This window comes from Gossypium hirsutum, chromosome A13 (assembly GCF_007990345.1).
Source record: "Gossypium hirsutum isolate 1008001.06 chromosome A13, Gossypium_hirsutum_v2.1, whole genome shotgun sequence".
In the NCBI taxonomy this organism is placed as follows: Eukaryota; Viridiplantae; Streptophyta; class Magnoliopsida; order Malvales; family Malvaceae; genus Gossypium; species Gossypium hirsutum.
Genome location: NC_053436.1, coordinates 81,985,601 through 82,002,495, shown reverse-complemented (window position 1 = coordinate 82,002,495; position 16,895 = coordinate 81,985,601).

Here is a 16,895-nt window from a genome sequence, read left to right as displayed (position 1 = left end):
ATTAATTTAAAAACAAACAAACAAACAAATGATGCTCTGGTAAGGAGGATCAAACTGCTCCAAAATAGATGCTGGAATATCAACACAAACCACGTCTATTGCTGATTTGGTTGCGAAAATGAGATCCCAGAATCCGGGTATGCTGCAAGTTTTCGCAGAATTTCCACTATTGAGCAAGAGAAGGTTGCTGGAGTTTCTGCGCCAGCATTCTCCTAAGTGCTTTGTGTTGATAATTGTTCTTGCCTCATGACGTCCTTTCTTATTGAAAAAAGGATTAATTCAAAATTATTATAACAAATAAAATTAAGGGTATTTAATATATTTAAATTTTAATAAATAATTAAAGCTAAAAACAACCGTCCCTTAATAAAAAAAATTTTAATTTGTTATAAAATAAAGAGAGATTAAGGGAATAAAGAATAAAGAACAAAGAGAATATAGAAGTAATAGATAATGTACTTTATTGATTAATTGAGATGATTATAATATTTCATCAGAGTTTCTATTTATAAACATAAGAAGTATAAAAAAAGTAGAGATCTAATTCTAATAACTATTAAAATTTAAAGTACATTAAAACTTTATCTTAATTATGATGAACATCTACTTAATAAGATATTCATAGCATAATTTTCTTTTAATATATATTTTTTTTAAATTTATTAATTTGTTTTAATTTATCTTTTTCAACTATTATTTTTTAAAACATGTTTTCACTCATATAAAATAATTAATTATAAGTGCGAAATATATAAAAAAAATCACCCACATAGTGGACGAATGATAATTTATTACCTTGTTTGTTATGCGAAAAATGACTTATTGATTAATGGAAAAATAAGTCCCCATCTTAGAAATTATCTTCTCCTTTTGAAAAATTAAAGTAACATAATTTTTGGATAAAAATTAACTTGAATCGATCAAAATGCTATTATATTAATAATAAATTTTTAATTTTAATTTTTAAAATATTAAAAAAATTGATATCAACTATTATAATTTTCATTATTATTAAATATAAATATTTATATTTTATAATATATAATAAATTATTAATAAATTAATACAAATATTATTTTGATAAAATTATTTAATACCATAATTTATTTTAATAATAAATTTTTATTAATAATTATTTTAAATTTTAAGTAGTATTCTTAATTTTTAAAAGACTTTTTATATTAAAATTTTATTAATAAATACATATTATAATTTATAAATGCTTAATATGTTAAAAAAATTATAAATACTTAATAACAAATATTTTATGATATAAAATATCAATATTTTAATAGTATAAATATCTGTAGTTGTTTAAATCTTATGCACCTTCATTTATCCATATTATCTTCAATGGCTACTATACTCATATATGTGTAACTTCAATTTTAATTTTTAATTAGACATTTGTTATTATTAAATATATAGAAGATACTATGGTTATGTTGAGGTCATTTGGACAAATGGTTAGAAAGGGACAGGATGGTGCTTCAAATGATCTGCAAGGTAGGAAATAAGTTAGATGGTATTAGAATTTATACTCTAGAGCACCCTCCAATGCTTAATTCAATAAGATTCTAAAGAGAAGGAAAATGGTGAAAGGTATTAGAGATGTCATATTTGATCAACACCACAAATCTTAGTATATATAGATATCTATAGGGTTGCCCAAAGTTACCCAGGCTTGTGCCCAACTTCAACTACCACTCCTCTTTGGTTAATTCATTTCTTTGCATATTTAGAAACAATGATCCATGTTTCATTTTGCCCAAAGGAGATGGTGATTGAGTGATAAATAGCATACAAGAGAGAATTTAAGTGGCTGCTAATACGATTTTATAGTACAACAAACCATAATAAACAATTTGTGTAAGAAAATTAATTATGATAATCTGTGGACTAAATTGCAAAAAGTATGAAATTAAGAAATTAACCAAAAAATGACTAACTGTGCTTGGTTGATTTCGATGTGATTCATCGGTTCTCAAACAAGGGACTTAAATCGCTTAAATTACTAAGTGGCTCCATTTTATCTTTTGATCTCAATTTTACTGACTTAGACAAATTAGTTCTAATTTATCTCTCGATCTCACCGGTTAATTTGAGACTAATAAACAGGTGTGTAACAAGATTACCTTTCTGTCTCACTTGCCTAGATATTCTTTTAGGGGCGTCACTTCCTAAGTTTTTAGGTCTATTTTATTTACTCCAATTTATTACGATTAGTCCTTAATCCAAAAATCAGCTTACCCTTATCTCCATCAACCAACCCCCTTATAGGTTTAGCTACTCATGTTAAAAATAAAAAGGATAAACATGGAAACGAGAAACAAAATAGTAATTAAAGTAAAGCTTAAAAAAAATATAAAGTTGGGATTTTTATGCAATAAAACTTAAAGAATATGAAACTAAAAACATCCAACAAGAAAATCTAAGCAATAAATATAAAAGGAAAAACTTTATTAGATTTAAGGTAGAAAAAACTGAAATATATTAAACTAAAGCTAAAAATATCTTACAGCCAAGGTATAGGGATTGAAAGTGCAAATAAACCTAATCTACAATGACAACTAACTTAACTCTAAGAACATCAAGAACAAGAAGTAAATGCAAAAAAATAAACTATAAACTAAGAAAGAAGAAAATAAAATAAAAACACTAGAAAAAGTGTAGAAAAACTTAGAGAAAACCTAAAGAAAAATAAACCTAAAACTAAGCTAATGTGTGTCTCTCTCTTCCTCAACCAAATTTGGTTGTTTTAGGCTATTTTCTTATGAGTTTTCATTGCAAAAAATGCCCCTACACAAGCCTTGGGTGATTGGTGGATCAGGTGGACAAAGACTGCCCTTTTTGTCCTATTTTTCCCCCTAACAATGTCAATGTCACGATACCCAAAAGAGGATATCACAATAACTCGGGTAGTGTCGAGCCTTGGGGTCTTCTTGAAGGGTGGATATCGTGATATCCAAAAAGGATATCGCGATATCACTGAAGAGTGTCTCTAATCTTCCATACTGTTGGAGGTATTGCAATTCTAATAAGTGGATATCGCGATACCCTTTCTTTTGGTGTCATTTTTGCTTGTTTTTAACCTCCAACATGTCCCTACACCACTCAATCACACGTTAGGCCCCAATGGCACTATTGGTCAAATTGGGTCACAAAATGAGTAAAAACGAGACATTTTCACTCATTAACTTAAAATCTAAAAATAACAAAAAAAACTATGCAAAAAATGCTATTTTGCTCAAGAAAAAGCTCATTAACTATGGTTGGAAAGTCTAATTTGTCACATTAATTTGTGGCAGATCAAGGAACCCCACAACTTTTGACAGCACAATCATTACGAGCCAAAACCGAAAGGAGGAATAGTCCCACCAACTGAGATTGAATGCATCATGCCAATCAAATAACCTATTTCCTTTATATTTTTCTTGCAGATTAGGGACAATGTGTCAAATAAAGTATGGGAGTGACTTAGGAAATTTTAAAAATTTTCTTCTTTATTTCTTTTCTTTTGTTTTTAGTTTTTATTTTTTATTTTTTATTTTTTATTGTATGTTTGTGCTTGAGCTTGTAAAAATACAAGTGATTGGTTAGGAGCAGATAACTAGGTTGTTTGTTTAAATTGTAAATTTAGCCTGAGATTAAATAATTTATGTTGTTTATATTTAGACTAGTTAGTTTAATTGATTGGACTATAAATGGGTAAAAGAGATTAAATATACCAAGTGATAAATGTAGATATGAATAGGTAATTATAATTGTAGAAGTATAAGATGTTTGAAGTTAAAAGAAAATACTCGTTAAAATCATGGTTATTGGAACGATGCAGTATGACTAGTATAACCCTTATAATAAGTGTCTGAGAAAAATCTCAATAGTATTGACACAAATAAAAAAATCATCATGAGGGTTATCGGGGAAATATTACTACATTAAAGTTCAAAACATGAATGAAAATAAACAAGTAGGAAAAATATATATTCCGCAAAAATAAATACTATATTCGTATATACATTTTGATGGAGAAATATATTTAATTTTGTTTAACTTGTTTACTTTGTAATTTCTTTAACTAATCTATTTAAATGTAAATAACTGTAAATTGTTTAAGGACATGTTTGTTTAACTGAACTTGGTTTCCAAAAAATTATTTCTGGAACATGACTTAATTTTCTAAAATAGTTAATAATTTTTGGTATTTGAATGAATCTGTGTAAAATATTTTTTGTTATTTGGTAGATTTCTTAAAAGTATTTCATAAAAGCAATTTTAAATGAAACAAATATACATTTGAGAATTTATTATTTTTTCATTGTTTAATTGAGTATGTTTTATATCTATTAATTTTATATTTTATATTGTTTTTACATATGTTGCAACGATTTATTTATAAATAAATACATCAAATTAAATATATTAATAGTCATAAATTGAAAATAACCAAAGCAAATATATGGTTCCTAATTGTGTTATTAAAAAAAACAAAGATTGAATAATAATAATAAATTAGCTTCCAAACCACAATTAATATTATAAATTAATAATATTATTCAAGTACATAATTAGTAGTACACTATATGATAACTACAATATTGTCCAAGTGCATAACTAGTATTACATCACATAATTAGTACTAAACCACATTAAAGTATTAATATCTTCAACTTTGAGAAAATTTTTGAAGCCAAATTTTTCTATGCTTCGTACTTTTGGCTAAGAAAGCTTTGGCATTGGATTCACAACCCACAAGATAATCAAACACACTACAAAGGAAGTCGTCATCAAATCCTTCCACCTCCATCGACATTACTTTTTCATAAAGAGGTGATGTCTTATTCGCAGTAAATTATTCCAATGCATTAGCAATCTTACCAAGTTGTTCACCAACAAATTTAATTTGTTCATCGACGACACTTTCTTGAGCATTTCTTCTTTTACATTTAGATGTGTCAGATGAAGATACCTTTGTTCTTACCTTCTCAACCTCCTCATTGTCGTAGTCTACAGGCACTGAATCTTGGTTACCATAATCCGAGTCTATGTCAGCAAATGTTCTAGCAAAACTCTCTGTTGACATATCTTTGACAACAACTAAAGCCATTTCATCATAATGATCAATGCTTAATGATCAATGCTTTTGTTCAAAAATGGTTCATAATTCTTGTGTGCCTGTTGGATATTATACACAATTAGGATAACAAGTAAAAATATAATGCTTAAATACAAACCGAACATATAAATATATTACCATCACCGTCGCATCATATGCCGATATATCATATATGATCATTTTCATGTTATCATCCCATCCAAAACCACTTTTTGCCCGAATTGTGTATATAATTTGCCATTGGTTTTTTACAATCTTCAAATGATTTTCCACATGCTTAGCATCACATTGAACTTGGAATCTTTTAGAAATAGTTGCAGTAACTTGATTAATAAAAAATACTTGGAAAGTGTTAAAAGGCCTATTTCTTTTCCTTGCCTCCTCTGTTAGAATTTTGAGAAAAAGATATTCCATCAGTTTTGTCCACCTGAATTATTTTATTGTCCCTTCTTTGTTGCCCTTACCCATTCTACAGTAATAATTGTCATTATCAATAATTTCAAAATCTAACAAGCTTAAAACATAATAATTTCAATATCCAACAATAATTTCAATATCAATATCCAACCAACATTTTAAAAAAATAACAATTTTAATACTAAAACATACATAACATAAAAATGTTAACCTTGAGCCCTAAACTTACCTAATGTTTTTAACCATATAGTCAGTCCATATAGTTTATGCAATTTCTTCTCTCTTAGTAGACCATTCTCTTGCATCTTCTCTTTCTTCTCGCTCCGTAAGAGTTGATATTAATAAATCAAACTTAGGTTCCTCATATAATCCTTAATTAAGTAAATCATTAGGATCAACTCCCATTATATGATTATGAATGATACAACAAGCCAAAAAAATTCCTACTTGAGTTTGAAAATTCTAAAATGGTTCAGCATCTAACACACAAAACCATTTCTTCAAAATCCCAAAAACATGTTCAACAATGATTCGTAATGACGAAGATTAAAGAGTTCTTTCGCATTTTCTGGCCCTTGATCACTAAACTCTTTTAAATGATATCAGACACCCCTATATGGGGTAATATATCCATTTCGGATGCCATATTCAACATCAACAAGATAATATTTACCTACAATTTTACAAAATATAATTATTATTAATAAATTATGAGCTTACTTGAACTATTTGGTGTTTAATGTTAATTCTTACCTTCTGGAATTCTTAATCCTTTTGGGCATGAAAGTACTTCACTTAAAATATAGAATCATTTGCATTACCTTCCCCACCAGCTAGAACATAGGAAAATTTAAAACCAAATGTAATGACAGCCAATACATTTTGTGCCGTCCTCCCTTTACGATTGCAAAATATTCCTTGAATGCTAAGTGGAACGGATGCACGAACATGAGTTCCATCTAATGCTCTAGTACAATCTTTAAAATAAGGATAAAACCTTGGGAGTTGACTCATCAGGTAATCTAATAACTAATTTATACAATTTCAAAATAGCTCTCAATACAACCCTAAAGTAATGGTGAATTGTCTCAGTTGATCTTTAATATCTAGACTCAATCACTCGAAACCTTACATTATGACCAATTATATGTAAAAATATAACTACTTGCTCCCTAATATTCATCGATTTAGTTGATTACATTCCTACTAAGAATGTCACACAAATTAAAAAAGGCAACCGGTCTTATCCTTATTACATCAAAACAATGCTGGTCACATCTATATAAAATACTATTAATATAATTTTCTCTTTCATAATCTCAATTCACACGAGCGTGAGGAGATTTCCTTCCTAGTTTTTAATTTTTTAAACCAAAGGGCGCCAAAAGCTAAAGTTGAAGCCACGACCCCAACAATTGCATTATGATCTTGATTACAATCCATCTACACAAAATAATACCATACAAATATTTGATCGTTACAAAAAAATAATTTCAAATTGTGTTTGAGCTCAAGAATTAACGAAGCCAAAATCAACAATAAACAATACAAATCGAGCAATTTTCTATACTATTTTGATATATAAATCATAATATTCTAATGTACAAGTACAGTAATTAGCAAAGCACTGATTTAGTCTTCAGACTATTCATGGTTAAAAGAAATTTATAAAATTTAGGCAATTCATTACTTATAGATGTTCTGGCCTCTTGAGGGATCCATATTTTGAATTAATAACTAGAAACAACTGCTATAATTGGCAAAGCTCACAAACAATCTAATTCTTGCTTTGGGTATATTAAAGCCAACATTATAGAGAATAATATTACACATTTGGGTAGAAAAGGTTAAAACACAAGTCTCTATTGCATTTGGTCTGCGAGGCCCACAAACAAAACAATATTTCGTGGTAAACTCTCTACATGATGGTCTAATTGTCATGCAAGCTTAGCTCTATACAACTTCATGGTAATATTCTATGATCATTAATTTGAGACAAAGCTCACTAGCCATCTAGTCTTTTATTTGACCCAAATCTGATCAGTATTATGAACTAACATCATTTCTATGCTACAAAAGGAATCAATGGTCCAAGGTTTAAGAGGCAAATGTGGCATCAAACTCTAACAGAAGTATAATAAAAGGAAGAGATATAAATCATTATAGTAAGGAGATCATATTTGGAGCATATCAAAAGTAAGAGAAGAAAAGCAATGGGCGACTCATGTGGTATTTGCCTATTGAGAGTTAATAAGGATCTTAGAAACTCATAGAGAATGCTAAACATTTTAAACATCAACGTCAGACTATTCACCTAATTTTTCAGGAATAAACACCCAAAGGCAAAGGCACGGCAGTAAACACCCAAAGCCATTGAAAGCCATAACAGAATAAAAAAAAGATTCAAACAATTAAAAAATAGTAATAGCATAGATTTGATTTCGAATAAGAAAAGAATAGAACAAACGATTCAAAGATTCATGTTTTCGTTAAAACCAACACCCTAAAATCCATTAAAAGCAACAAGATCAACCTAGAAACAAACATAAATTAACCAAATAAAAAAAACCCATTTTAGATTGCCCTAAATGAAAGTAAGAAAAAAAAATCCTAAAACATATAATTTGGTCCCAAACATGCATGGACTAAAAATCAATTGAATCATCTTAAACTGATAAAAATAAAAAGAAAAAAAACATACCTTGATGCTGAGAAAAGTTAAACCCAAAAACCTTTTTTTTATTTGTTTTGCAAAGGAAAAAAAAGAAAGGGATAGCAAACCTAAGGTTTAGGGTGTGGCAAAAAGGAAGAGGAAAGGGGCTTCGATAGAAAAGCATTGAAAATGTCTTATCGAAATGAAAACGGTAAGACGTTTTCCTAAAATAAGGGTTTGTTTTTGCCGTGTTTTGGAAAAGATTTTACAGTGGAATTTTATTTTGCACCAAGCAAATAATGGAAAACAGTGAAAATGTTTTCCGTAAAATTTTTTACAGGTAAACAAACACACCCTAAATTTCTAGCTAGAGTTATATATTTAGGCAAATCATCCTAGTGTTGATGCTCCGATCCAATATTGTGTATCAAGCTGGCTCAAGTACATTTCTTTTTCTTTGTATGTTTATTTCTTGTTTCTAGTTTTAGTTTTTTTTCATTTTTTTTTATTTTGGGTAGTTAGCTTGAGGAAAAACAAAGACTTAAGTGTAGGGGTATTTGACTTATCGTCAATTGTAACAATCAATTCGGGACAATTTTGCACTTAAGGAGTTTGTTTGCTAGGCATTTTAGGATTTTATATTTCATTTTCAATAATTACGCCTTAGGATAAAAAGTTAATAAGATAAGTGTTTTTTAACACATTTTGTAGGTGTTGTGACCCAATAGGCCGATATGGGCCTTAGGTTGTGCTAATTGGTTCAATTGAGTGTGTAGGATAGAGATATGAAGGCCCAATTAACATGGAAGCAAAAGTCGAGTGATGCACAAGCTTCCTAGGATGTTAAAGCACCGAATGAACGAAACAAGGTAGATCTTTGGTGTCATGTTACGCCACGCAAGGGGTGTGGCGCGACACACGTCAACGTGTTGCCCAAGTTTATTAATGTTATTTTCGTCCACGTAATCAAACTTATATAAAGACCTAGGACGTGATGAAGACCTAATTTGGCCTGCCAACACCTTTATAAATAAGACATTAGGGGATTGATGTAATCAAATCATCCTAGATGCCTTCAAAACCCCTATTAGTTTAGAAGTAGTTTAGTTTTTCTTTTCTTTTCGGCTTTTCAATACGTTCTTGTTTTCCTCTTAAAATAAATTTTGATTCAAGAGTTTATTTATATTATTCAAGTATTTTAGTTTATGTTCTTTTGCATGCGCTTTATTTCTTTATTCCAATCAAGAGATTTACTACTCTGTTCCCTATTTGGTATTCAAATCCATGATTATTCAAATCTCATCTCTTCTTCAAACCAATTATGTTAATTACATGATTTATTCAATCGGAGTTGAGATTATGAATAGCATGAGCGACTAAATCCCTTAGGGGAGATTAACGAGTGGATGGAGATATGATTAATGAAGGATTTAAGGTTTTTCGAGAAGGATTGGCTGGTATAAATTATGTGTTCTTAAATTGTTAGGACTAACAACCCTAATAAGTTATCATAGGCTAGACGAGGTCGAGAGATAAGTCGAACCGAGAAAATCATAATTTATCCTGGTTGAGAAAGTGAGGTTGGGAGATAAGTGAGCATCAACCATTCGATTGGTTAATTAGAGGCCAGGAGGTAATAATTGGTTAATCGATGGCTAATCCACCCTAAAACCCTAATCCGAAGTTAGTTACAAATCCAAAAGCGAGTTAATCTTCCTAATTGGTTTATTGATTTATTTCATTTGTTTATTTTTCTTTATTTATTTATTTTTATCTCTTCAACTTATTTTATGGTTTATCGTAATATAGGAACTAATTACTACTACTTAGACTTGTTATTGTAAAAACATTTTCATTATTTATTCCATCCTCCCTTGGGTATGATCCTCAAAATACTTCTAAATATTTCGTTGTACAAACTATATTACAATTTGACTCGTACACTTGCAGACACCGCCATTCTTAATTTTATATGTTTGGTGTTATATTTATTCTATAAACAATAATGCGTTTATAGGCGATCATGGGGATCAGTCATTGCTACCACTGTTGGATACCTTACTTGCATTATAACTTAAAAGGAGTAAGCGTATACAAAGCTATTGAACTTCTCCAAAACATTAATTAATCCCCTACTTTTTTGCACTCAATTGTACCCTTAAACTATAAAGCTACACCCAATTAGGACCATTAATCGTTCGCTTTAACAGTTGATCGGTAATGTCTAACAATTCCATATTTTTCTACATTTGGGGTTATGTTTGCTAAATGGCATGCTATAATTGTGCCACATCGCAAAATTGATATTTTCTTTATAAATTTATAACAAATATAAAAATTAATAACAAATTAAAAAAACATAAAAAATTAATATAAATGATAAGAACTTCAAAAAAAATATAATTTTAAAAAAGAAAATAATAAAATGATTATTAAAATTTAATACAAAATCGTAAAAATTATAAAAAAATTACAGAAACTTTTAAATTTTTTTAAAAATAATAAATAATGATAATAATTAAAAAATAAAAATATAGAAAATTATAAATTTTTTTCATTTTCCCAAAACAAATTTATATTAGAAAATTAAAAAATATAAAAATAAATTATAGAAAATTAAAATTAAAATTATAAAAAATTATAAAAATATAAAATTGATAAAAAGGTAATAAAAATAAAAAATTCTAGAAAATTATCTATGACCTAAGAGAATTCCCAAAAATAGCCTACTTTGTTCTCCAATTTGACATAAAAAAAAGTTTAGATGAATTAAAAAAACATGGTTTATTTCCCATGCTCTCAGAATAGTGAATGGTGACGCTGATAAGTTGGTGAATGATACGCCAAAAAACACATGTTGGTTTTTAACGCTTTTGGGAAAAACTTGAGAGGAAAAAGTTGTTTTGAATCATTATGTTTGATTCCATCAAGCTTTGATTGAGTTCAATATATATTTTTTATTTTTTTGTTGCAAAAATGGTAAAAATATATTTACTATTTTTATATTTTCGTAATCTATATTTTTCTATAATTTTTCAATTCAAGGGTGCAAAAAGAAAAGATAGAGTTTAAAGAGTTTGAATTGCATTTACAAATAAAGCCTTAGCAATGTTGACAAACACACCTTGAGTATCAAGTTCGAGTCCCATCATGCATAAATATCATGCGTGAATTCTTAATCTAGATTTTATTTTAGTATAAGTCTCATCATTTGTAAGAATTGTCTAGATATATTTTAATTATCAGTTTATTCATTTGTACATTTTAATTGTTTGATCTAATTGTAATTATAAATTTCATATGTGTATTGTATTTATTGATCATAATTGTGATTACACGAATATATTACTTAAAATTATGATTACAAAAATATTTTTAAATTATAGTTTTACTAAATTTTTTTATAAAACAAATTTTTTGTTTTATAAAAAAAAAACTTTAAACATAACACTATCAAATTATATACATCAACATTGAATCCTCCGTAAAAGATGTCACAAAAAATCAAATATTACCATAATTTTCATTCAAATTTTAGTTATGGTTGAAATGCATTACTCTCTTGTTTATAAGTTGAGGAAAGACTATAAATAATTTTAAATATGTAAAAAGTAATTATGATAAAGTTTTAGTGGAATGGGAAATGTTTAAAATTGTCTTATTTAGGTGCCGGTCCTCTTCGTTCACTCCTATGTATAAGGAAACGTATCTCCCCTTTTTCTTGATATTAAATTATTGGAATGAAAATTGAGTGGTCATATATGACCAAAGAAAATGATGATGTGATGAATGTCGTATTCTCCAAGGGTTTAATTGGGTCCAAATTCAACCCTCCGCGTTTTACTATAAACAAAAACTATAGATTTGAATTCCAAGTTTGGAATCAAGATTTATTCCAAACCACCATTTTCTCTCTTATCAACTCCCCTTATTTTATTTTTCAAATAGAATCTTCTATTTATTTTACTCAATGTTCACTATCCATCTCCAAATTTATTTATAATTTAGATAAATTACTCCTTTTAATTTTATATGTTATTTTTTTTACCTTTTATTTAAAATTTTAAATAAATTACCTTTTTACTTTTAAGATTGAATTAAATTTTAATATTTGTAAGATTTATATAATAATATGTTTACTATATATAAATTATATTTATATGGTATTTGTTTATTAATAAACAAAGAAAATTATATTTTTTGAACCAAAAAATCAATTTAAAATATTACTATTCATTGACGTAAATTAAGACTTGTATGTTATAAAATATTGACTGATAAAGATAATAGGATTTAGTTTCTTATCTCGTGTCCCTTTTATGCTCCATAGAAGCTAATCCTTTTTGGATTCGTGGATGCACATACCATAATTGATTGATTTCATAGATGTAATTTTGAAAATAAAATTAACAATAATATCAAGTAAATAATTTTATTGATGCAGCGGCGAAAATATCAATTAATTAATACAATTTTAATTAAAGTTATGATATATGTTCATTGAGTGAGAAATCATTTTTAAACAGCTTGATATTTGAGAAATCATTTTTGGCGAGGCGGGATGAATTTTTTCTTTTAGACAATAGATATAAAATGATTATAGTAATTGTTTGTCCCGTCTCGTCTCGCTATATAAAATTATCATTTTATTTGTGTATATATAACTATTAAAAAAATAAAAATGTAAAAATATATTATAAAAAATTTAATTTATTTTATATTCAAATATTCAAATTTTAATTACATATTAAAACAACATTCTTTTATAAAAACATATGAAGCTGCACACGAGGAAAACACAATTATTATATGTTGGTTAGAGAAATTTTAAGTTATTGTGTTTAATTTTATACAAAACATATTAAGGTATTTTTTTTTTGAAATCACATATTAAGTTATTATACATATTAAGATACATAAAATAATTTTATCTGTATTTTCAAAATTAAGTATTTAACTTTTTTGAACATATCAATTATGAATCACTTTTGTACACGTGTATATATATATATAATAATTTAATTTCACCCTTTTAATTTCTTTACCATATTAAATGTATAATTTATATAAATAAATAAATTTAATACTTTTAAATTAATACATACAATTAATTCGTGTATCGCACGTGTATTGAAATTAATTTATTTATAACAAGTTACACATTAAAATTGCACAAGTAGCACAACTATATTTTTAAAAATATTATTTCTATACTTTTTTTCATCATCCATTTATAAATTAAAATTTAGATAAATACTCAATTAAATGAAAAATTAATTAGATAATGTCTATAGTTTTTTATCAAGATAAATTATATAGTTTTTTTTAATTAGATAAACATTTAAATAAGTAAAAAATAATTAGATAATTTATTAATTTGATTTAACTTAAATATTCAATTGAATTCCTTGTATTGATGGTTGTTGGCCGTCATAAGGGAAATAGTCATGGAATAAGTCGCTTCCTTGGTAACATGTTGAACACTTGGACCCAATGAGCGTATGTACATCGTCTAAATTAGTGCTTTCTTGCGTTGAAGCATACCAGGTGGTTTAAGTTTTTCTACAATTTTCACCCTTTAATAAGAATAGACCATACTAAAACCCTTCTTTTTCTTTTTAATTCAAATTTGCTTTTATCCCTTTCATTCTTAGACCGCTGATAATTTTATGTAATACCCCTTGCCCAAACTGATCATCGGGTCCGAGCTACAGGATGTTATATTCGCTGTCGGAGCAACTACAGTCCATTTATAGTAAAATATTAGCATGCATATGTAACTCAATACCAAACATGATCATTTATGGTTAAAAAATCAAAATTGAATCTTAATCGAGCTTATGAAAGCTCTTTTAACAACTCAAGCATGAAATAGGACCAAATTGCAAAGTTTTAAGATTTCAGGGCCGACACCGTGATGTTACTTTCTCCATGTCGTGTCGTCGCCAAACAGTTTGTCACTTCGTGACCTTAGACCACTTCTCAACGTTACGTCGGGATAGGTTGCTCGTCAGGATGTGGACTCTGTTTCTGGTAAATATGAACTATTTGGTACCTATTTCAAGCTTTCCACCAAACCTAATCAATTCAACAAGCTAAATTATTGATCACATTGGTATCCAATATGGCTTTCCTTGACATACGTTGATGCAACTAATACATATCATCATATACAACTAAATAGGTTAGTCCTTTTGAATAACAAGATCATTAAGTAAGAAATCACATACCACACTTCAAATTGAATGCATATGCAATCTAAATCCAAACCATTTCAAGTTTTCCACGTTCATTAGATCAAAGTTATGCCCGAGGGAACTATAGTAAAACAAACTCAGATACACATGAATATTGTTCTCACATAAACTGACATAGATTAGAGTTGCTCACACAAGTTGACATCGTATCGAGGTTACTAGTCTAGGTTAAACCAATGATACGTATAACTCGAGAATCTGCAACAAATGCTAGATCTCGCATCATGATGTAAATCCTTAATCAATCACGTGTATTACCCTAATGGCATGTCATACGTATCCTAATCCTTTATGAAGTTCACACTAGCATCGTTTTCGTATTCATGTCATTAACATACCCTGTATCATTTTACATATTTCATACAAGTCCTGCAAACATTCAAAATTTATATTGGTACTTCGTACCCTTTCATAATAGCTAATATTTTCATGCTTTTCAATTTAATCCATTTAAAGCCAAATATGCCAATTTTACGAATTTCACTTTAATCTAAACATATTAATGAAAGAAACACAATTCAAAACATCAAATAAAATAGAAAGTTTTATATGAACTTACCTGGTAAAAACAATAAACATGTTGAAACTTCAAGGACTAATCTACAATTTTTGCTGTTCCCCGATTATCCCCGATTTGATCCAATTCCCGATCTAAACAATTATTCCATTCAATTCATCAATATTTGTAATTTAAACATTATGTCATGATATGAATGAACCTATGAAATTTTATTTTTCGATACCCTAGATTTTTACATTTTATTCAATTTAGTCCCTAAAACCCAAATAGCCATAACTTTCAATTTTTAGCTTTGGTTTCAAAATAATTTTCAATTACATCCCTTAGGGACCCTTTATATGTATAATTACAGAAATTTCACATAATTTTACATTTTATACAATTTAATCCTTTTGTGCAACACTAACAATTAAACATTACAATATAGTTTTTTTTTCACATCTAAGCTTAAAATGTATCAATTTAACACAAATTTCTTCGAGAAACCAACAATGGAAACTTTTAAAAACTTTAACAGTTTTAAAAATTGGTACATTGGGCTAGCAAAATCAAGTTCTTATGACCTCAAAAACATAAAAATTACAAGAAAATAACTTGATTGAACTCACCAAGTGATAGCCGAAAGTTTGAAGTTTCAAAATTGGTTTCATTAGCTTTTTCTTTAGTTTGTTTCGGTGAAGAAGATGAAATAAAGATTGACATCCCACTTATTTTTTTTATTTATACTTATATTTAGATTTAATTAAGTAAATTTAATTAACTTAAACTTACTTAGCTTAGCTTAATCACATATATAAATCACATTCCACTAATTCAGGTTAAGAAATGATTTAATTGCCTTTTTAGACCTTTGGCTAATTATAATTTAAGTCCTTAAGCCTTTGTCCAATTAAAAACCTATAGTGATAAGAATTTTAAAATTTAGTCCCTATATTTAAATTAAGCAATTAATATGCAAAATTGAAGGAATAAACTTTAATATTATATTGTACCAACTCCATAAATATTTATATTTAATATTACGAAAATAGGGTTCTGAAACCACCTTTTTTGGCAACGTTAAAAATTAAGATGTTATAACTCTCCCCCTTCAAGAAATTACGTCCTCAATATTTACTTGAGAAAAGATGTGCGTATTGGGATTACATAGTCTCTTCTAGTTCCATGTAGCCTCTCTAGTATCGTGACGGTGCTACATTACTTTCACTAATGCCACGCGTTTTTTTCAACTGTTTTACTTCTCGAGCTAAAATCTTAACTGATTCTTCATCATAAGTTAAATAAGGTTGTAACTCAATTTCATCCAGACTTAATATAAGATAGGGATCGAATCTATACTTTCATAGCATCGACACATGAAAGACATTGTGAATCTTGTCTAATTTCGGAAGTAGAGCTAGTTGATACACTACAGGTTCAATTCTTTCAAGAATCTCATACGATCCAATAACCCTCAGGCTGAGCTTCCCTTTTTTTGTCGAAATGCAAAACCTTTCTTTAGGAAGAAACTTTCAAGAAGACTTTATCGCCAATCTCAAATTCAATGTCTTTTCTTTTTAAGTCAACATAGGACTTTTATCAATCTGAGGCAGCTTTTAAACAGCCTTGAATAAGTCCAAACTTTTTCTTCGATTTTTCACATCAAATCTATTCATGCTAACTTTTTTTCGCTCAACTCTGACTACCATAAAGGAGTTTGACAATTACGACCGTAAAAAGCCTTATAAGGTGTCATTTTGATAGTTACGGCCGTTTTTGTAAGCAAACTTAGCTAACAATAAAATTTTTTCCCAACTGTCTTCAAATTCAATGGCACAACAACGTAACATATCCTCGAGTATCTAAATTTCTCCCTTTGAGTATCCATCGGTCTAGGGATGCAAAGCTGCACTAAAATTTAACTTTGTGCCAAGAGCTTCATGTAACTTACCC